Source organism: Sus scrofa, chromosome 3, assembly GCF_054392235.1.
Source record: "Sus scrofa isolate SSC_HxYL_T2T_F1_AM1 chromosome 3, Sscrofa_HxYL_maternal_Yorkshire_Landrace_v2.0, whole genome shotgun sequence".
Taxonomy (NCBI): Eukaryota; Metazoa; Chordata; class Mammalia; order Artiodactyla; family Suidae; genus Sus; species Sus scrofa.
The window spans coordinates 20,840,949-20,864,746 of NC_139385.1; the positions used below are offsets into that span (position 1 = coordinate 20,840,949).

Here is a 23,798-nt window from a genome sequence, read left to right on the forward strand (position 1 = left end):
CCCTCCAATCATCACCTGCATTGACACCCAACAAAACCCCTGGCACGTCTCTGGTTAAAACTCTTCAAGATTCCTGGATTCCCGAAGTAAGGGTTATAGACCCCAACGTCTTTCAGGACCAAAGAGGTAACATAAACGAGTTCCTGTTGCTGCTCAGCAGGTTACGAACCCAACTAGTATCTATGAGGATGCAGGTTCCATCCCCAGCCTCACTCAGTGGCTTAACGACTCAGCGTTGCCACAAGCTGCAGCATAGGTCACAGATGTGGCTCGGACCCAGCATTGCTGTGGCTGAATCCGACTCCTAGCCTGGGAACTTCCATGTGCCGCAGGGGCAGCCCTAAAAAGAAAGGGAAGGGAGTTCCTGCCATGGCTCAGCGGTGAACAAATCTGCCTAGGAAGCATGAGGTTTCGGGTTCGATCCCTGGCCTTGCTCAGTGGGTTAAGGATCCGGTGTTGCTGTGAGCTGTGGTGTAGGTTGCAGACGCGGCTCAGATCCCATGTTGCTGTGGCTCTGGCATAGGCTGGTGGCTACGGCTCTGATTCAACCCCTAGCCTGGGAACCTCCATATGCTGCGGGAGCAGCCCTAGAAATGGCAAAAGACCAGAAAAAAAAGAAAAAGAAAGGGAAAAAAAGAGGCAACATAAAGGAAAGAAACATGTGTGTGTGTGTGTGTGTGTGTGTGTGTGTGTGTGTGTTTGTGTGTGTGAGTAATGCCACCTAGAGCTGTCTCCTTCCCACGGTGACATACTTTGTTTGCATATTACGGATGAAGGAATTTTCTCCGCTTCCACAAGGAGATCTGTTTTCTCTCTCACTTTGCATGAAAGAGACAGACCTCTCAGTCTAGCTTTTGTTTTTCTTCTTTTAATAGAGACAGAAGGAAAAGAAATAGTTTACTTTCCTCTTTATTCTCCAACAACAGTGCAAGTATGATGATAAAAGAAAACTGATATTTAGCCACAGTGGGGGACACATAGTTGGGGGGGGGTGCGGTGCAGGACTGGGGCAAGCTGGGACACGGGTACCCCAGCTGAAGAGGACAGCTTTGACTGGACAATCAGTCCCAGGTGGGCCCAGTGTTGTCGAATTTTCTGATTTTTTCCAAGAGAAGCTGGAAATCTGAATGTCTGTTTGGAAGATCTCATAATTAAAAGCTGGGGAATGCATTGGTTTTCTAAAACCTCCAGGCAAGCTGAACGAAGCCCAGATGCAGGCCAGAGGTAGCTTTTGTTTTGTGACCTCTGACCCATCCCATTCCTGCAGTGGCACTGCCCCTTCTCACTCTTAGACCCCCCCCCACCCCAGTCATGGGCGCCCTGGTTTACCTACTTCCATGTCTTTGCATATCCCGTTTCCTCTTCCTCTTTTTTTTTTTTTTTTTTTTTTTTTTTTTACTTTTTAGGACTGCACCTGAGGCACATGGAAGTTTCCAGGCTAAGGGTAGAATCAGAGCTACAGCTGCTGGCCCATACCACAACCACAGCAATGCCAGATCCGAGCCGCATCTGCAACCTACACCCCAGCTCAAGGCAACGCCGGATCCTTAACCCACTGAACAAGGCTGGGGATCAAACCCGCATCCTCATGGACACTATTTAGGTTTGCCTCCACTGCGCCACAATAGGAACTCTGCCTCTTCCTCCTTTTCTACCTGGAAAAACTCTCTCCTCCAAAGCATGAATGTCACCTCCTCGGTGAAGCCTTCCCTGACTTCCCTGGCTCAGCTTATCACTACCTTTCTAGGGCCCCTTGGTACTCTAAACACGATGTTGTGAGCCCACTTTTTATGTGGTTTATTTTAATTTCTGTCTCTCTTAATAGCATGTAAACTTTTTTTTCCCCTTTTTTGGCATATAGAGTTCCTAGGCCAGGGATCAGATGCAAGCCGCAGTTGTGACCTATGCCACAGCTTCAGCAAGGCCAGATCCTTTATTTTTATTTATTTTTTTTATTTATTTATTTTTTTTGCTATTTCTTGGGCCACTCCCACAGCATATGGAGGTTCCCAGACTAGGGGTCCAATCGAAGCCATAGCCACCGGCCTACGCCAGAGCCACAGCAACGCGGGATCCGAGCCGCATCTGCGACCTACACCACAGCTCACGGCGACGCCAGATCGTTAACCCACTGAGCAAGGGCAGGGACCGAACCCGCAACCTCATGGTTCCTAGTCGGATTCGTTCACCACTGAGCCACGACGGGAACTCCCCCCAGATCCTTTAACCGGCAGTGCCCGGCCGAGTACTGAACCTGTGTCCTGCCACTGCAGAGACACCAGCGATCCCGTTACGCCACAGTGGGAACTCCACGTGTGAACTTCTTAAAGGCAAGAATTATGTCTTACTCATCTCTCTGGCGCAGTGGGGCTTGTTGCAGAGTAATCTTCCATGAATATTGGTTGGGTGGATGGGTGGTGGGTGGATAGATGGATATATAGCTTCTTAATGGATAAATGAATATACAAATAAATGGGTTTATAATGCTGGATAGATGGATGGATGGATGGATGGATGGATGAGTGGGTGGATGGATGGATGGATGGATGGACAGTTGAGTGGATGGATGGATGGATGGATGAGTGGGTGGGTGGATGGATGGATGGATGGATGGGCAGATGAGTGGATGGATGGATGGATGGATGGATGGATAGATGGATGGATGGACGGTTGAGTGGATGGATGGATGGATGGATGGATGGATGGATAGATGGATGGATGGACGGACGAATGGATGAGTGGATGGATGGATGGATGGATGGATGGATGGATGGATGGATGGACGGACAGATGGATGAGTGGATGGATGGATGGATGGATGGATGGATGGATGGACAGACGGATGGATGAGTGGATGGATGGATGGACGGATGGATGGATGGACGGATGAGTGGATGGATGGATGGATGGGTGGGTGGATGGGTGGACAGATGGACTGTGTGCCTAGAGGCTCTTCACTGGGACCTTAGGAACAGCTATTAAGATTAATCCAGACATTCTGACTTTAGTTAAGTTCCTCAAACACACCGAGCTCATTCCTTTAGCAGGGACTTTGAACTTGTTCTTTCCCCAGCTCTTTCCATGATTCAGGCTTCAACTCAGATAAAACCTTCTTAGCAAAGCCTTTCTCTCAACCATCCCCAACATAAGAACCACAACCGAGTCAATAATTACTACACCGTGGTGTTTGTTAGTAATTCTCATTGTCTAAAATTGCTTTGCCTATATTTCTGTTTAGCTGTATAGTTTATGCCTCCCCTTCACCTCCATTAGAAACCTTCATGAAGGCACTGCTCTAGATTTATGCCTACTGTTGTGTCTGGGACATTGTAGATGCTGAAAAAATATGGGGAAAAAATGAATGAACTGATTGCTGAGGGAGGAAATAATCAATTAAATGAATGAGCAGAACCCACTGCTTCAGAGATTTTTATTGGCCTTTGTGGCGAAACAAAACACAGACCAACACTGGAAATAAGAAATCTTTTGTCCTTATGAAGATTTCCCCTAAGAAAGGGCGTGGAGAAAAGGGAACTCTCCTACGCCGATGGTGGGAATGTAAATTGGTACAACCACTCTGGAGAACAGCATGGAGGTTTCTCAGAAAACTGAATATACAACTACCATGTGATCCATCAATCCCACTCCTGGGCATAAATCTGGACAAAACTACAATTCACAAGGACACATGCACCCGCATGTTCATTGCAGCACTACTCACAATAGCCAAGACATGGAAACAATCTAAATGCCCAATGACAGATGAATGGCTTAAGATGTGGTACATGGCTTAAGATGAATAGTATACAGTGGAATACTATTCAGCCATAAAAAAGAAAGAAATTATGCCATTTGCAGCAACATGGATAAAACTAGAGGTTATTTGATTAAGTGAAGTAACTCAGAAAGAGAAAGACAAATACCATATAATATCACTTCTATGAGGAATCTAAAACATAGCACACAGGAACCTATCTACAAAACAGAAATAGACTCAGACATAGAGAACAGACTTGTGGTTGCCAAGGGGGAGCAGGGGGAGTGGGATGGACTGGGAGTCTGGGGTTCGTAGATGCAAACTATTCCATTGAGAATGGATCAGGAGTTTAGCATTAGCAGATACAAACTATTCCATTTAGAATGCAGTCTTGCTGTACAGCACAGGGAACTATATCCAGTCTTTTGGGACAGACCATAGGAAAGATAATATAACAAAAGGAATGTGTATGTATATACATATATATATATATATATATATATGACTGGCTCACTTTGCTGCACAGCATAAATTGGCACAACACTGTCAATCAACTGTACTTTAAAAAAAAAGTGACGTTAAAAAAAAAGAAAAGATTTCCTCTAGGAAGTCATATGTTACAGCTGTTAAGAGCCTTTGGTTCACACCCAGACAGACCTGCATTTGAGACCAGGACTTGGTCACCTATCATCCCTAAGTGACTGGGAAAAGCACTTAACTTGCTAAACCTCAGTTTCCCGTCGTGGCTCAGTGATTAACGATTCCGACTAGGAACCATGAGGTTGCGGGTTCGATCCCTGGCCTCGCTCAGTGGGTGAAGGATCCGGCGTTGCCGTGAGCTGTGGTGTAGGTTGCAGATGCGGCTCGGATCTCGTGTTGCTGTGGCTGTGGTAGAGACTGGCAGCTGTAGCTCCGATTCAATCCCTAGCCTGGGAACCTCCATATGGCGCAGGTGTGGCCCTAAAAAAAGACCAAAAAAAAAAAAAACCCCTCCCCCCAAAAAATAAATAAATAAGAACAACACACTCAGAAAGTACCTGTGAAGACAGGATCATCACACGTGAAAAGCACAGACCCCAAAGTCAGCCATAAACTAAATATCCAACCAGAGGGCATCAGTGGGGAACCATGAGGCCAGGGCTGCTTGCTGATCACTAATGAGACCCAGCCTGTCAAACAAAGTTATCAACACACCGGACTCCTTCCCAGGAGCTTAGCCAGCCGGCAGCTCCGTGAGAGCCTGTTGGGCTGGGCAAATGCCATCAGTGATGCCTCACACGGCTGTAGTGTTCACTCAGCGTGGGAGGAAGATTCAAGGTTTCTCCTCACTGCAGCCAAGGTGGGAGGGTGCCCCCACCCAGTGCCAGCCTGATCCGAAGTGACCCGTGCCAGGACAGCACTTGTGTCTGGGCTCCTCCTGGCAGCGCCATTCACAGAGGGACATTTCTCCCGAGTCCCATGTCCTCGGAGGTCAGGCCATCACATAAGCGAATCTCTTTGCAGGCCCAGCATATGTCAACATGGTCTTTCGCTCAGAAAACTCATAAAGAGGCTTGTCGGCTGCAATCCGACACTCCCTCTATAATACCGTCAGTCTAATTGTTTCCAGAAGCAAACAATTAAACAGTTTATGAGAAAAACTCAATCTGTAATTGTGGGGCCCCCCGCACAGCTGCTTCCCAAGAAGGCAGTTGGAGAGGAGCGGGTACAGATATCAAAATACAGTCTGGATTGAGCAATATGGCACCGAAATGCATCACAGCAGACCTATCGGGGAAATAAGCAGCCTTCAAGTGTATTTGGGGAAGACAAATACTCGATACTTCATTTAATGTATGGTTTGCAGTTAGTGGTTCATCTAAGACAATGAAAAGAGCACCATCTTTCACGTGGCTATTGAGGAAATGCAGAATTGATCAGGAGAATGATGGAGGGTTTTTAAAGAGCCCAATTCCCAAGCCAGCAATGCCCTTTGTTGCTCTTTTTTTTTTTTCCTCCTTCTTTTAAATCTGCCTGCAATCCATTCCGACAAATCCTTTTATCACGTTGATTTCCTCTCCTCATTATAACCAAGGTGATTAATTGCTAAAGTTTTCCCTCCTTCTTGCCCAAACGCTGAGATCTCATTTTTCATGGGCAGAAGGGCCTGTCTTCTGTCCAAGAACACATACCTATACCCCCCCACACACACCCCATCCCCGCAAAGCATCTCTATTTTACGTCTCCAGGTTATTAATGATAGATTTCGATTGGCCCGTTTGGCTGGCCACGTTCAGATGTGAAATATACCTAGAGCGGGCTGCGCAAGGCTGGCGGGGAGCCCAACACCTTGATGGGATAATGAGTCGGCATAATTAGTGACAGTGACCCTCAGAGTCTTTCCTGAAGGTCCTCCTTCCGTGACATATTTATTCACAGAGTTCAAGGAACGCTGAGAACCCTCTCTGGTCCCATCTCCACCTGGATGTCCCAAGCCGAATCATTCCCGGGTTTCAGAGCTTCCCGACAGCCCCAGCTTTAATGGGAGGATAAAAAAGAAAATACAAATAAATGGAAGCCGTGGAGCAGATGTGAAACTTACGCATCACAGAAACACAGTGGGAAAGCCTTTTGTTTTTTTTAAACAATCGAATGCCTAACAATTTAGGGACCTCCTTTTATCCATCGCAAGCTGAGATCACTACCCACAGCAGCCGACCAGCCTCTTCTCCCACTTAACCTTCCAGCAAACAGTCTAATTCTCTTCCCACAAGTACCACCACTGTGTGTAAACCAAATAGCACCGGAAAACCTGAAAGGCAATTAGACTTAAATCTAGTTCTGTTTACTCCCCACCAGTTCATTTTTTTTTCCCCCCACGAAGATGCTGGTAACAAATACAGGATTCCTGTGTAGCACAGTGTGAAGCAAAATGAAACACAGGTCTGTTCACCCTCTTCGGCTCACTGATGACATTTCCAACTCCTGAAAAGGGACCCTAAACACAGATCACTAACAAAACCCCAGAGTGCTTTGTAATTCTTTCTATGTCCGTCTGACATAATCGGCATCGCTCCGGCACTCACAGAGCTTCGTGCCTTGCTGTGTGTAACGTTCCCTGACATTCTGCGAGTCACAGGATAAGAATCTGCAGTTCAGTCCCTGCCACCCACTGCCTCTCCCCAGGGATGGCCACACTGAAAGGGCATGTCCATCCATGACTGGAGAGTCAGGAGGAGAAATGAATGGAGCCAGGTATATATGCCCATGAGCGAACAGGCATCAACCTGCATCCCCACACACTTTCAGGGAGAGGAAGAGAAAAAAAAATCTCTTCGGAAGTGGACAGAGGAGGGATGGCAAAGAGCCATTTCAAACTGGGCTCTGGCCAGGACCCACACGGCACCCTCCTGTCCAGTCGCCGGTCTCAGCAGGTGCAGACACCGGGGGCGTGTGGTTTTCAGCATCCTCCATCAATTCTCCACGTCTCCGTGAGGACAGCGAGTGGCAGCTTCTTGGCTCCTCTTCGGCGGCCCTCGCACCACACCACAGGGACTCCCTGCAAATTAACATTCCTTTCCTCCTGCCTGCCCTGCCCTCAAGTTTTCAAACATCACAACCATCTAAATGAAATAATGAGAGAGACTCATTCTAATGCTGTGGAGGGAACTGTTTTATTGCTAAGGCAGCAAAGAGAACTAATTGAATCCACTGGAAAGAAAGCATTTGAAGGGAAAAGGAGAGTCAAGGAATAGGATGGAAGGATGGAGACCAAAGAGGCTGATTCTGATTCTGCACGTGCTGATATTACACGCACGCACACACACACACACACACACACACACAGAGGCAAGGAAGGTAAATAAGAACCTGAATATTCATGAGAGAGAAACTGTGTACATGTGATTGCAAAGAGCTGCCAAGATGGCAACACCCCTGAGGGCTGAGCTCACCCTACTGAGGACATTCCTCAAGGCAATACATTCTCTGAGCTTTCCAAGAGCTACATCGTATTAGTTGGTGCAAGGAACAGGGGTCTCCATCCAGACACAGAGGTAGCATGTGTGATGGCTATAAAACAGGGCTGCAAAGTCCAGCACACTCGTTCCATGGAAAATGGAAATTGAATGGAAGTCTACACCCCACCCCACCCCATCCCGCCCTTGAATCCATCACCTTTGGCCCCTAGAGTATAAAGTGATGCCATGTGACTTTCAAGGCTAGGTCATTAAAGACCATGAGGCTTCTAGCTTCATCCCAAGGATGCTCTCTCTGGGGGCCCTGAGCTGCAAGGTGGGGTCACCATACTGTGAGGAAGCCCAAGCCATACAGAGGCAGTCTAATCAACCACCCCCGCCATACCCAGCCTTTGCAACATACCAGCCCAGACCCAAGACATAGGAATTTAAGAAGCCTCCAGGGGATTCCAGCACCAAGCTATTTGGGTTCTCCCAGCTGAGGTCCCAAGAGCAGAAACAAACCAGCTTGGCTGGGCCCTGTTCTATTCCTGCCCCACAGAATTCATGAGCCTAGAAAAATGCTTATTGTTGCATGGTACAAAATGTGGGGATTTAGTTATGCCACAAGAGCAAACCAGAACGGGTTTGCTTCTTCAGAAAATAACCAATGTCTACCTTACTAACCTTAACTTCAGCATCTGGAAAATGGACCTAAGACAAATAATATCTACCTCACAGAGCTTTTTAAAGAGCTACCAAAATATAGTACTACTAACTATAAACTATCAACATTTGTTTAGAGCTTCTTGTGTTTCCGGGTCCATGTGACATAATTGAATTCTAGCAACAACCTCATGAGGTACCAAGCTGTGATTATCCCTTTTAAAAATGGGAAACTGGGAGTTTTCCAGCTTAGCAGCATCTCTGCAGTGCCAGGATGCAGGTTCAATCTCCACCTGGCACAGGGTGAACGGATCTGGCGGTGCTCAGATCTGATCTCTGGCTCAGCGTCTCCATATGCCTTGAGGCAGCCAAAAAAGAACAGAAAAATGAGAAACTGAGGCACAGAAAGACTAACAACTTGCCAAAACTCACACAGTAGGAGGCAGAATGTGAATTCAAAACCAATGAAATCCTGCTCCAACGTCTCACCCACTCTAAAAATTCACTTATTAGACATAGAAGACAGTGCCTGAGACACATTTAAGCTTAAGTGATGTTTTACGGTTGTAATTATTATTGTTATTGCTGTCATCCTTGCTTAAGAATCTGATCATTAACAGACACGGACTTGCTTGGGAAATAGCAAAATGGGTCTTTTCCTCCTTCTCCTGTGTTTGCATCTACAGATGAACCTCGCAGTGGCTCGTCCACTCTCTATAATCCCCTCGGAAAATGGGCAGACTATTCATATTGTACATTTCATATGCCAAAAAGATTTCAATTTCATGCTGTACTGAACCTTAAACACCCCCCCTTTAATCCTGTTTTTATTCTAAACCGGTAGAAAAACTTTAATATTTCCTAATGGAGTGTACATTTATTCATTCCTACCAATCTAATGGCAATTTATGGGAAGTCAGGCAATAGCCAGTGAGATAAGCTTGAAGCTTTGGTTCCAAAAGTTCAATCAGTTAACCTAGGACAGCAATCACTTCCCCAGAATGAATAATGATGTGGAATAATATTTGGATGGAGATAAACCCTTTTTGCATAGAAAATTGCATTATCATGTGCAGGATCTCAGCTGGATATGTAAGTTTACCAATAAGGATATTGCTTCATGCATTTTTATCATGGAGCTTTTTGATTCTGAGATTTCCAGAGGATTCTGCATTGAGAGAGGAATCCCTAATGTCTGTATAATGTGTGATGCTCTCTGAGCTGTAGACGCGAGGGTGGAAAGGCAGAAGCTGGGCTCTGCAGCTTTTGAAAAGCTGCCACCACACTTTCCCAGGGGTTCTTCATTCCACTTAGCAAGGGGGGGAAAGCTAACAATGCACCGAGAGACTGAGTTCTTTAAAGAAATGGCGTTGAAAATAACCATCATGTCAATTTCAGCTAATGGGGCACAGTGTGGGCTCATTTTAAAGCGAGGAGGAGTGGCATGCGGCCATATGTAGGCATGCCCATCTGAGCACAGCCGGGGTCCTCTGGGGAGAACTCAACACATCTCTCCCACCGACTGAGAGCTGAATCTCCCACTGACCAGATCCCAGACAACCATTAAGGAAGTATAATTATAAACGAAATTAGTGAGAAAGTAGCTGACGCTTTTTTTTTTTTTATCCCCCCACTGGCACTTCAAAGACTCCTACTGGCATGAAAGAGAGACTTAATTCCCGAATCCCCATAACTTGCCTTTCACAGGTGCAACTGCTAGAACATTAAGATGCAGACACCTGCCTGCCAGCTGACACGTTTATCCGGGAGCACCCTTTCCAACTCAGGAGCAAGCTAGCTAGGAAAAGTCCTCTTTCCTCTCATCCCTCCTCGTATTATTCAGCTGGCTCAAGCAAGATTCCAACTAGGAATAACCTATGATGCTGGGTCTCCACTGAGAAGATGCCCATGCTTAGACATCTGAAAGAAGCTGGAGAGTTCCACGAGAGTTTTTTTGGTGCCCCCTGGAAGAAAAAGGTAGTGGCTAAGAGCACAGAAATTGGCATCAGGAAGACCCGGGTTTGAGTTGTCACTCATTTCTTCTTCTCCGTGCCTCCGTTCCCCAACTCCGTAAAAGAGAAGGAAAAATGACATCTACCTGAGAAGCATTGTGAGGATTCGATGGGGAAATGCAATACCCGGGGCTGCTGAGTTACCTGCTATGTTTTGATTCTGAAGGATTGATATGCTGCACCAAGACCGAGGGTCCTGTCCTGCCTCATGTCCTGCATAGAGACAAACCACATACTTTGACCTGGAGAAGGCAGCGAAGGCTCAGCGTGGGGATGGGTGCTATCCACAGGCATGGTGCTGAAATGAGCCTTCGCTCTACCTTTAGAACTAGCACTCCCAGCTACCTCTGACTGTCAGGTCCACGGCCCCTAATTGGCCAGAATTCAATGGAAAGAGGAGTTACACGAGTATCAAGGAATAATGCCAAGGGTCTTTTTCCATGTCAGATATAAGTTTCTCTCACTTCTTTCCGATTATTTGTGATAGTTCATGTCAACTTTCGCCTCACAGCTGGATGCCCTCCTTGCTTGCTCCACACCTCAAGCTTTGATCGCTTGCAACTCTTCCTTCCTCTTCAAACACTTCCCATCACATCTCCATGCTTTTGGTACATGCTGACTGCTTTATTCATGATGCTCTAGCAAATCTCCTTCAAGGTCCAGATGTCAACTTTTTCAAGTCATTCTCCCAACCTCCTCGGCCGTCTTCCTTTGCTACCCTGTAGCACTTTTACACCAAATTACAGCGCTTGTGACACCATCTTTTGTTCAATTAATCACTTGAAAATATTTTTCAACTACCGCCACCAAACCAGATACGACCATAGGCCCCAGGAATTCAGTGATGGGCAAAGAAACAGCACTGCCCTTAAGAAGCTCACAGTCTAACCAACATCAAATGCTATCACTTACATGTGGAATCTAAAAAAAGGACACAGTGAACTTCTTTGCAGAACAGATACTGACTCACAGACTGAAAAACTTGTGGTTTCCAAAGGAGACAGGTAGGGGAGTGGAGGGGTGCGTGGAGGGTTTGGGATGGGAAGGCTATAAAATTTGGCTGTGATGACTGCTGTACACCTATAAATGTAATACAATTCATTGAGTAATAAAAAAATTAAATTAAATTAAAAACAAAAAAATCAAACAAAAGAAGCGCACAGTCTAAGGGAGCAGGGCTTAGAGTTGAGCTTAGAATCCACAGCGAAGTCCATGGAGCAATGCCGCATAGAGAACAAACATCTGATGCATGAAAAGAGGAATGGAGAAGGCTTCCCAGTGGAAGTAAAATCTATATGAAGCTAGAGATGACTTCATCAAGTGACAATGATGGGGAAAAGCTATATGCAGTGGGCATTTGTGTTTCCATAGTCAAACACGACATCTGACAAACGGTCTCATGATACTATAGACACCAGACCAAGAAAAGTAGAGCCAAATGAAACAAGAAGCCAGAGCTTATATTTCTGGAAATCATGTCGATTAGTGAATCTCAAATTTTAATGGTACACAAATGATGCTGTACTATATAGTCCTTTTCATATAAAATTCTAGACAAGGCAAAAATAAACTGACATAAAGCATACTTCTTGGAAGGGGACAGGGAAAGGAAACAAGGAAACTTTGGCGGCCATGGAAATGTTCTTACCTTGAAGGTACATACATGACTGTATATATGCATCAAAACCCGTCAACTTAACCCTGAAATTTTTTGTAAATTTTATTGAATGTAAGCTATACTTCAATAAAATTGATTTTAAGGGGGTGATGAAATATTTAGTGTGTATACAAATATAGGACATAGCCCAGGATTCTGCATCTTTAATAAGCATCTCTAGCAAATTGGATGCAGTCTGAGAACAACCACTTCAGAAATGCTGATGGGGCGATCATCTACTCAGAGTCATATCCAGGAAGAGCTCAAGTTGTGCAACACAGGATCCAACGCTTGACCTTGTTTAAAATGTCATCGTATCGGTGGCCACCATATCTGTGGCCACTTCTGCCAGTTGCCCAACCCACCATTTAATCTTTCTTCCATCTGTAGCAATATACCACTTATGTTTATCGGGTACCTAGTTCCCTAGCCAAACGACTTTATGTACCAGCCTCTCTTGCAACTATATATGGCCATGCAATTATGTCCTGGCCAATGAGAAGTGTCTTTCAGGATTTCCAGGAAAATTCCTATTAAAGGAAGAAATGTGTTCTCCTTTTGCTCTTTTTTTTTTTCCCCACTTGAAATATGAACACAATGGCTGGAGTCCTAGCAGCTATCTTGAACCCTGAGGCAACATATGCAAGATAAGGAAACACCTTTTAAAAGGTGCCCGAGTCCCTGGTAAGCCATGGAGGATTTATAGACTATGTTAAAGAAGCTCAACTCTGAAATACTTTTATGTTGAAGAGAAAAACTTCTGTCTTATTTTAAGTCACTGTCATTTGGGTGTTTCTACTATATGTAGTGGAACCTAATTCTAACTTATACATATAGTATATGAATTCTGTATTTCACACCAAGCTGGTTTCATTGTCCAGTATCCTGGGTGACAGAATCAAACTTCAGATAAATTTCTAGACCCACTGAAAAATGCAACAATAAAAGATACCTAGGGTGTGGAGAAAAAGGAACCCCCCTACACTACTGGTGGGAATGTAAACTGGTGGATCCACTATAGAGATCAGTATGGAGGTTCCCTAAAAAACTAAAAATATATTACCCTGTGATCCTACAATCCCACTCCTGGGCATATATTCAGAGAAAAAAAAAAACTGCAATTAAAAAAGATACATGCACCCCAGTGTTCACAGCCGCACTATTTACAATATTCAAGACATGGAAGCAACCTAAATGTCCACTGACAGATGAATGGATAAAGAAGATTACATATCTATATATAATGGAATATTACTCAGCCATAAAAAATAAACTGATGCCATGAGCAGCAACATGGGTGCTAGAGATTATCATATAAAGATAACCTAGAGATTATCATATAAAGTGAAGTCAGACAGAAAAAGATAAATATCATGCTACCACAGATATGGACTGTAAAAAAAATGATACAAATAAGCTTATTTACAAAAACAAAAACAGACTCACTGACATAGAAAACAAGCTTATGGTTACCAAAGGGGAGTGGTAAACTAGGAGTTTGGGATTAGCAGATAAAAACTACCATATATAAAATAGATAAATGACAAGGATCTACTGTATAGCACAGGGAACTATATTTGATAACTTTTCCTATAATGGAAAAGAATCTGAAAAAGAATACACACACACACTCACACACACACACACACACACAAACATAGGTGAATCACTTTGCTTTATATCTAAAATGAACGCAACATTGTAAATTCACCATACTTCATTTAAAAATGGTTAAAAACTATCTGGTCAAATGGAAACAACCCAAATGTCCATCAACAGATGATTGGATTCGGAAGATGTGGTATATATACACAATGGAATACTACTCAGCCATAAAAAAGAATGACATAATGCCATTTGCAGCTGCATGGATGGAACTAGAGAATCTCATACTGAGTGAAATGAGTCAGAAAGACAAAGACAAATACCATATGATATCACTTATAACTGGAATCTAATATCCAGCACAAATGAACATCTCCACAGAAAAAAAAATCATGGACTTGGAAAATAGACTTGTGGCTGCCCGATGGGAGGGGGAGGGAATGGGAGGGATCAGGAGCTCGGGGTTATCAGATACAACTTAGAATAGATTTACAAGGAGATTCTGCTGAGTAGCATTGAGAACTATGTCTGGATACTCATATTGCAACAGAACAAAGGGTGGGGGAGAAAAAATGTATACATGTAAGGATAACTTGATCCCCACGCTGTACAGTGGGAAAAAATAAAAAATAAAAAAAAGAGAGAAAAAAAAAACTATCTGGTCAAAATTGTGACACATGGAAGAGTCTATTTAGAGTCTTAGCTGAGCATAGGTCTCAGTTTTAGTCAACCCTGTGATGTAGATAACTTTAAAAGATGAATTCATTATCAGATCACATTAAAAGAAGCAGAATACAAAGAACAAAGAGAATGAACTTCTAGTGGGCTCTTTAGACAATAGATGGGATACTGAATTTACTTCCCGACACTTCGTTTGAAGAAGAATGTAGATGAAATTGAGGGGAATCCAGAATGGAATCCAGAAAGTGATCTAAGACCTAGAAAATGTCAACCTGAGAATCTGGAGAAGGGACTACTGGGAGGGGATGCTACAGCCGATGGGAAATACCTGCAAAGCCATCATGTTCTAGAACAATAAGACTCACGCCCCGTAGCTGTAGAAGAAGCCTGGAGAACGGAATTGTGAGTCAAAGGAAATCAGTGTAAGACCTAGCAAATTAAAAAAAAAAAGAGAGAGAGAGAGAGAGAGCTGCTTTCCAAAATATTGACTTCTCTGATATGCTGATTGATTAATTGATTTACACCTCACCTTGTGCCCAAAATAAGTATCTAACATTTTAAAGTGATTACGTGATAACACTATTCCGAACGCTTTATATGTATAATTCATTTGATTCACACAACACTCTTAAGTAGTTACTATTATTATCCCTATTTTTATGGATGAGCAAACTGAGAAAGGAAGGTGAAAAACTTGCCCAAGGTCACACAGATAAGAGGGTGGGTGATAAGCCCAGGTTCAAAGGCAAGTGTTCTGAACCTCAGAGTCCACAGGTGCATCACCGAACAGCCCCAGCACCTCCCTCCTCCCCGAAAACAGGGCTTCCTATGACTGTCCCGTTACTGGAGCAGATCAGAATAGTTCGTTCTGGAATGTTCCGGTGGCACCTGGGACCTCTGATACCTTTGATGACTTGGGACTTTGGAGAAGCTCGGTGGGATTCTGGTTTCATGGAAGGGTTGGGATGCTGGACTGACAACATGTAGACTCTGAGGGGAATGTCACCCAGCTGGAAGGTGGTTCGAGAAAAGCCTTAGACATCAGAGGCACGCATCTGTCAGAAAAGTTAAGGCTGGAGAGAAAGAACTGGAAATCACCCTTTGGATACGTGACAAAGGAAGCCACAAAGCAGTCACATCTGATAAGGAGGAAAGCAGAAACCAAAGAAAGAAGATACTTGGGCTCAAACTGTGCACCACGCACTGCACCCGGAGAGCTTAAAAAGGAGCTGATGGTGGCTAAGCATGAAAAGAGCTTCATTCTCCAGAAGACCGTACGAGAGTCTTTCAAGGAGTGCCTGTTGCAGCTCAGTAGTAATGAACCTCCCTAGTAATCATGAGGACCCAGGTTCGATCCCCGGCCCCACTCAGTGGGTTAAGGATCCGGCATTGCCATGAGCTGCGCAGCACAGGTCACAGATGCAACTTGGATCCTGCATTGCTGTGGCTGTGGTATAGACCAGCAGCTGAAGCTCCGATTGGACCCTTAGCCTAAGAACTTCTATATGCTGCAGGTGTGGCCCTAAAAAGACAAAAAAAAAAAAAAAAAAGAGAGAGAGAGAGAGTCTTTCAAGAGGCCGAATGATTGAGAAGTGTGAGACCTCTGTTACTTTGCCCAGAATCCATTCCCCCTCTTTCTTCCAACAGCACCCCATTTCCTTCTGGGAACCAGCCCTCTGTGTCATGTTTTCCTGGTGTAACTGACCCCAGTCCCTGGGGAATCCAAGGCTGCCTGTCTTTCAAACCTGGCCAATAAGCATCGCCTCTTGCCCTGATCATCGCAGTTGGTTTAGGGTGAACAGAAGACCCAAGCAGACCCAACGAGAACCGACACTGAAACTTTTGGTGGAATTATTAGGAAAGATACTTTCTCTTTACTTCCCAGGGTACCTAAGCCTGTGAGATGAACGCATGGAGCTCCAAGGACCATCTCTGCCACTATAGAGAGAGGCTGCCCATCAATGAACCACCGTGAAAGAAAGTACAGCCAAGGGATTGGTTGCGGGGGAGGGAGCATTTGCACCGCCAGATCTTGCTGTTTGAATAGTTACCTATACCCCCTGGATTTTTCAGTTATGTGAGCAAATAAATTCTCCTTTGCAGTTGGTCCCTGTCGCTCGCCACTGAAAATGATGGCTGATATTTCACCACTATATTTCAGAGTCCACTCTCATCGTGAACTCATGCCTCTTCACTACATCATAAATTCCTAGAGAGCAAGAAAAACGCTTTCCCGGAGTTCCCGTCGTGGCTCAGCAGAAACGCATCTGACTGGTATCCCTGAGGACGCAGGTTCGATCCCTGGCCTTGCTCAGTGGGTGAAGGATCCAGCGTTGCCATGAGCCATGCTGTAGGTCACAGACTCAGCTTGGATCTGGTGCGGCTGTGGCTGTGGTGTAGGCCGGTGGCTACAGCTCCAATTTGACCCCTAGCCTGGGAACCTCCATATGCTGCGGGAGCATCCCTAAAAAGATTTTTTTAAAAAAAGGAAAAGTGCTTCCCTATATGGCAGCCCCTGGCACCAAGCCAGGCACCTTCTTGATAGAAAGAAACCTCACTGAATTTGAATCATCTAAGTGAAATGATACAGGTAAGGGGGGTTTATAAGCCGCAGAGCACGTGTTACTATTGTTTCAAAGAAAGATGATGTAAGCGCCTCTGTTTGTTTTGAAAACTTACTGAATCTGAAGTTCGATCAAGGTCACTGAGAAGAAGAACCCTCAAAGTCCTTTGCTCAGCTACATACCAACCCTACCAATCTGGCCCATTGCCATTTCTCTCCCCCTCTCCGCTCCTCTTTCTCCAATACATCCTTTTAGGAAATGCAGTGCTAGTGCTTAAAATCAAATCTTGGCAAGGTAAATGCTTTCCTTTATACAGAAACAAAACAAAACAAAAAAGACTGAGGAGTACATCATTTAAAGTAATAAAAAAAAAAAACAATTTATGCTCCATCTCTGATGTTCACATGCAAAATGGGATGGAAAAGTGTCTGTGTATAATGAATTTTGCAACATTTGCTAAAGTCCTGCATGAGAAGGAAAGAAGACAAATGATTCAAAAATAGCAATCTCTTCAATTCAAAGACTTTTCGCAAAAGTACACACACACACAGACACACGCACAGACACAAACTGTATGGCATAATCAAAAATGTAATAGTGACAGATTCTAGACAGGAACTAAAAATCTATGATAGGCTCAGTAATGAGAAACTCTCACCATATCCTTCACCTATATTTACTCATATATTCTTTCTTTCCCTTGATCTTAGCAAACAGAGATTAAAAAAATAAATAATGGGGGGAGGAGGACACTCTATCCACGATAGCAATTGAGAACATGGGTTTGAGGAGTTCCCTGGTGGCTCAGTGGGTTAAGGGCCCCGTACTGTTACTGCTCTGACTCTGGTTACCGCTATGGTCCAGGTTCGACCCCTGGCCCAGGAACTTCCTCTTGCCATGGGTGTGGCCAAAAACAAAAAACAAACAAGAACATGGGTTTTGGCGGGCAGGGAATCGGAGAGTCTCTGGCTCTCACACTGTGTAACCTTGGACAAGTCATCCAACCTCTGTAAGTCTCAATTTTCTCATCTATATAAGGGATGACGTAGTCACAGGTTGTTGGGATCGAGTGAGAACATGGCATGGAAAGTGCTTGCCACCAAGGAGTGATCCTTCTTATGTGATCTTTTCATCTGGCGCAGTTGATTGACTTCTTTTTTTTTTTTTTTTTTTTGGTCTTTTCAGGGCCTCTCCCCAGCATATGGAAATTCCCAGGCTAGGGGGTGACTTGGAGTGGCAGCTGCCAACCTACACCACAGCCCCACACCGAATCCAAGCCAAAACTGTAACCTATACCACAGTTCATTGCAAAGCTGGATCCCTAACCCACTGATCGAGGCCAGGTATCAAACCCGCATCCTCACGGATACAAGTCAGGTTTGTTACCGCCAAGCCAGGACGGGAACTCCACCTGCTGTAGTGTAAATCAGCCACCACGAGATCAAGATTCCTCTACATGAAGGAAATCCGCAACCCAAATATCTGGTTGCCAATCGCAGCTCTGCTTAGAACTAACTGTTTGTGCCCACTGTGACCAGGTTAATTGAACACCCAAAAAAGGAGTCACTTGGAACCTAAGATCGTTGAGACTCATTCCATCTAAGAGACCGGACCTATTCAGAGCAGCCCAATATTTACATTAAGGGAACGGGCAGAAACGCATCCTGGGCTTAGAGGAGGCACCCTGAGCACTGGTTAAATGTATCACCTAAGTCTCCTCTCTCTCCTTCTGGAGGAAGCTCTGAAGAGGTGCCAATTTTTTTTTTTTTTCTTTTCAGGGCCGCACCCACAGCATATGGCAGTTCCCATCCCAGGTTAAGGGGTCGAATCGGAGCCGTAGCTGCTGGCCTACAAAATAACCACAGCAACTCAGGATCTGAGCCTCATCTGCAATCTACCACCATAGCCCACAGCAACACCAGATCCCTGCCCCCCTGAGCCAGGGATCAAAGCCACATCCTCATGGATACTAGTCAGATTCCTTTCCGCTGAGCCACAGCGGGAACTCCCAGGTGCCAATACTGGGATCACTTCAACCGCAGGAAGATGTCAATGCCGGAAGAGCAGCGCTCCCCTCACAATCAAAAGGCGTGTGGAGTTCCCGTCGTGGCACAGTGGTTAACGAATCTGACTAGGAACCATGAGGTCGCAGGTTCGATCCCTGGCCTCGCTCAGTGGGTTAAGGATCTGGCGTTGCCATGAGCTGTGGTGAAGGTTGCAGAGGCGGCTCGGATCCCACATTGCTGTGGCTCTGGCGTAGGCTGGTGGCTACAGCTCCAATTAGACTCCTAGCCTAGGAACCTCCACATGCCATGGGAGTGGCCCTAGAAAAGGCAAAAAGACAAAGAAAAAGAAGAAAAAAAAAAAAAAAAAAGGCATGTGATCTCACGCTTGGAATCTCAAAGAAAGCTTAAGCGGAAAGGACATCTTTCAATAACCACTTCATAATCCTCCCCACGTCTTGCCATCCCAAACAGACAGAGATGTCCAGGGAGCCTTGCCCGAGAAAGTGCTTTGCAAGAAACAATCAGCTTAAGACATCACCCATCCAATTCACTCTGACACTGATGAGCCATGACACGGTTCCTGAGGAATGGCAGACAGTCACCACGACAGCCAACTAACTCTTTGGGAGTCTTCTTTTGAGGTGCTTGTTCTATTTTTGGTTTTCGCTTTTTTTTTTTTTTTTTTTTTTAAGTGTGTCATTCTCTAAAGAGAAGACAGGGAAAGCGGGCAGGTTACAAATAGCTGCCTATCTGATTGGAGGCTGGAGACAATTAGCAGCCAATTCTGAGTCTTTGTTTGTTCACTTGTTCAATCCATATTTCAGTGTGAGGTTCTGTTCTGGATGCTGAGGATAGAGCAGTAAACAAAATAGGCGTGATCCTGGGAGTTCCTGTGGTGGCTCAGGGGAAACGAATTCAACCAGAAACCATGAGGTTGCGGGTTTGATCCTTGGTCTCGCTCGGCGGGGTAAGCATCCAGTGTTGCCCTGAGCTGTGGTGTAGGTCACAGATGTGGCTTGGATCTGGCGTTGCTGTGGGTGTGGCATAAGCCAGCAGCAACAGCTCCGATGAGACCCCCTAGCCTGGGAACCTCCACATGTTGCGGGTGCAGCCCTAAAAAGAAAAAGAAAAAAAAATAGGCATGATCCTTGCTCTTGTGGAATGTCTACACTGGTGGAAAGACACAAACAATAAATAATAAAGTAATTATGCAGCTATCAGCCAGGGTGCATCTATTTTCAATTATATGTGGAATCTAAAAAATAAAATGAACGAATATAACAAAACAGAAACAGGGAGTTCCCATCATGGCTCAGTGGGTAACGAATCCAACTAGGAACCATGAGGTTGCAGGTTCGATCCCTGACCTCACTCAGTGAGTTAAGGATCCAGCATTGCCATGAGCTATGATGTAGATCACAGATGCGGCTCGGATCCCATGTTGCTGTGGCTGTGGTGTAGGCCAGCGGCTACAGCTCTGATGAGACCCCTAGCCTGGGAACCTCCATCTGCCGCGGGTGTGGCCCTGGAAAAGACAAAAAAAAAAAAAAAAAAAAAAAAAGGCAGAAACAGACTCACAGATACAGAGAACAAACTAGCAGTTGCCAGAGGAGAGAAGCTTGGTGTGGGGGGGGGGGGTGGAAGCAATATAGGGGAAGGGGATTAAGAGATACAAACTACTAGGTATAAAATAAATAAATAAATAAGCCAGCAATGGAGTTCCCCAGTGGTGCAGTGGATTAAGGATCTGGTATTGCCAGTCGCTCATGCTGCTGATATGGCATGGGTTTGATCCCTAGCCCAGAAACTTCCACATGCCTGGGATGCAGCCAAAAACAAATAAATTATTTAAATAAATTACAAAGAGGTAATGTATAGCACAGAGCATATAGCCCGCCTTAAATGGAGTACCGTCTATAAATATATCAACTCCCTATACTGTACACCTGAAACTAATGCAGTACTTACTGTAAGTCAATTGAACTACAATGAACATAATGATAACATTCAGATAAACAAGATAACCTCAGGCAGGGACAAGCGCTTCAATGGGAATAAACCAAGCCATTGGACAGAAAGTGACTCGGGCTAGAGGCAGCGGGGCTGCAGCCTATATGCAGGCAGGTTGTGCTCTGAACACTTCTAGAGCACACCATTCACACAAGAATGAGTAACAAGGGACAGACAGCCACAAAGTCCAGGGCAAAAGCCACTGATGTCAGGTTTGCTTAAAGGGAGTACTATCGGCATTGGGTGGGGAATTGTTTTTCTTTTTTTTTTTTTTGTCTTTTTGTCATTTCTTGGGCCGCTCCTGAAGCATGTGGAGGTTCCCAGGCTAGGGGTCGAATGGGAGCTGCAGCCGCCAGCCTACGCCAGAGCCACAGCAACGTGGGATCCGAGCCGCGTCTGCGATCCTTAACCCACTGAGCAACGGCAGGGATCGAATCCGCAACCTCATGGTTCCTAGTCAGATTCACCAACCACTGAGCCATGATGGGAACTCAGGGAGCTGTTTTTCTTGTGTGGGTCTGTCCTGAGCATTGCAGGACTTTTAGCATCCCGGGCCCCACCCAGCTCATATCTGTAAGGTCCCCTCTGTAAGTCCTTGGGGTAGCCTAGAATGTGCTCACTCATTTCCTTAGAGGAAGGGCCATGACGCCCCTGGCTGAAACCACTGATACAGAAAAGAACAAAGGCCAGGGCCCTGCGTTAGAAACAAACCTGGGCTGTGCAATGAACAGGGAGAAGGCCAGGGTGCTTGGCGCATCATGAGTGATGGAGAAAGAAACGAGAGCTGAGTTCATAGAGATGCTTGGCTGCGACACTGAGTTTGCATGCTGACAGCTGGCAAGATCCCATGTCAGAGACAGAGGATGAGCAGCGCTCAGAAGCCCCAGGTACCCACACACTTTCTGCAGAGTCTCAAGAAAAGGGCTGCAATTCTACAAGCACCGAGATGACAGGGTGCTGCCCTGGTGCCACAATTAGCAAAACCAGGAGGAGCAGAGGAAAGGGGACAAACGACTATATTTCATCAATCCTGAAATGTAGAGGGGTTTTTATTATGCACCATTCAACCTATCTGAAATCAAAAGGTGTCTCACACTTGTTGTGACATATTGTCACTGCCTGAGCCTGGGCGTCAAAATCAGTAGCCGTCCGGAAGAAAATCCTAGGGGCAAAGAGGCAGCCCTCTTTAAGAAATGCTGCCAGAGCGACAGCCTGGGTAGAATTAAGAGCCATACCTACTGTATGGCACAGGGAATTGTATTCAGTCTCTTGGGATAGAACATGATGAAAGATAGTATGAGAAAAAGAATGTATATACATGCGTTTTAGTGTGTATATACATATATATGACTGGGTCACTATGCTCTACAGCAGAAATTGACACAACAGTGTCAATCAACAGTATTCTACTAAAAATAAAATCAAATTAAAAAAAGAACAATAGCACGAAGAACATACCAACGGGGGGGGGTGCTTAGAAGGGTCACACTTTGTTGTGTTTTGTTTTTTTTTTTTCTTTTTGCCATTTCTTGAGCTGCTCCCACGCCAAATGGAGGTTCCCAGGCTAGGGGTTGAATCGGAGCTGTAGCTGCCAGCCTACGCCAGAGCCACAGCAACGAGGGATCCAAGCCACGTCTGCAACCCACACCACAGCTCACGGCAACGCCGGATCCTTCACCCACTGAGCAAGGGCAGGGATCGAACCCGCAACGTCATGGTTCCTAGCCGGATGCGTTAACCACTGCGCCACGACGGGACCTCCAAGGGTCACACTTTGAATAGGCAATGTTAGGGATACATGGACCAATTTGTCTCATTTTATTTTTTCTGATGTAGGAATACGTGAGCGATGGAAGAGGAATGTCCAACCCAAGCATGACCACGCTCTTCCCAATAAATCTGAAATTGTAAAATTCTGACTGTAAAAGTACCATCCTGGCTTAATGAGCTGTGCTCTATTCCTTGCGATCATGGGACTTAAGAGGCCATATTACACATTCCAAGAAATCTGAGACCTTTTACGGAGCATCCAGTGAGTGCCAGGAATTTTATGTGTCTTATACAGCACAGAATCTCACAGCAACAGTCTCCGAATCCACACGCTGAACTCCCATTCACAGAACATGTAACTTCTCTCAGTGAGGTTTCCTTCCTCCCTTCGAATGAACTGTTCAAAATTTAAAGGGCTGAGGTCACTCTGGAGGAATACGATGACCAAGCCTGGTCACATCCTCAAAGACACGTCCTGACATTGTTTTTGTTTTTTGTTTTTGTCTTTATGTTTTTTAGGGCCTCACCCAAGGCATTTGGAGGTTCCCAGGCTACGGATGGAATTGCAGGTACAGCTGCCAGCCTACACAACAGCCCCAGCAACACAGGATCTGAGCCGAGTCTGCAACCTACACCACAGCTCACGGCAACACTGGAGCCTTAACCCATGGAGCAAGGCCAGGGATCGAAGCCGAAATCTCGTGGTTCCTAGTCGATTCGTTTCCGCTGTGCCACGACGGGAGCTCCCAACGTTGTGTTTTGGGATCGTCCCTCCCATCAACCTCCCTCACTCTGCCTTTGTGATGGTTCACTCTAAGCATCAGCCCGACTGGACTTCAGAGAAGCCCAGAGAGCTGGTAAAACGTGATTTCTGGGTGTGTCTGTGAGTGCGTTTTCAGAAGAGAGGGTGTTTGCATCAGCAGCCTGGGTAAAGTAAAATCCACCCTCATCAATGAGGGGGCATCGTCCAATCTTGTGAGGGGCTGAACTGAACAAAGATGGAGAAACGGCACACCTGCCCTCTCTGCCTGAGCTGGAACACCCACCCTCTCCTGCCCTCAGACATCAGCACCCCCTGATTCGTGGGTCTTTGGACTTGGAATGAATCACGTCCCACCTGCTTTCCGGGTTCTCT

The 23,798-nt window shown here is 45.4% G+C and overlaps 1 protein-coding gene and 1 long non-coding RNA gene across 2 annotated transcripts in view; both read right to left on the reverse strand.

Annotated features, from left to right (window-relative positions):
- Positions 1–23,798, reverse strand: part of HS3ST4 (heparan sulfate-glucosamine 3-sulfotransferase 4) — a 507,434-nt gene that overhangs the window by 421,237 nt on the left and 62,399 nt on the right. The window lies entirely within an intron of this gene.
- Positions 9,781–15,863, reverse strand: LOC146404456 (uncharacterized). The gene is made up of 2 exons (XR_014839620.1): positions 13,906–15,863; positions 9,781–13,006 (listed from the first exon to the last, which is right to left on the reverse strand). It is a non-coding gene; the product is annotated as an uncharacterized LOC146404456 (long non-coding RNA).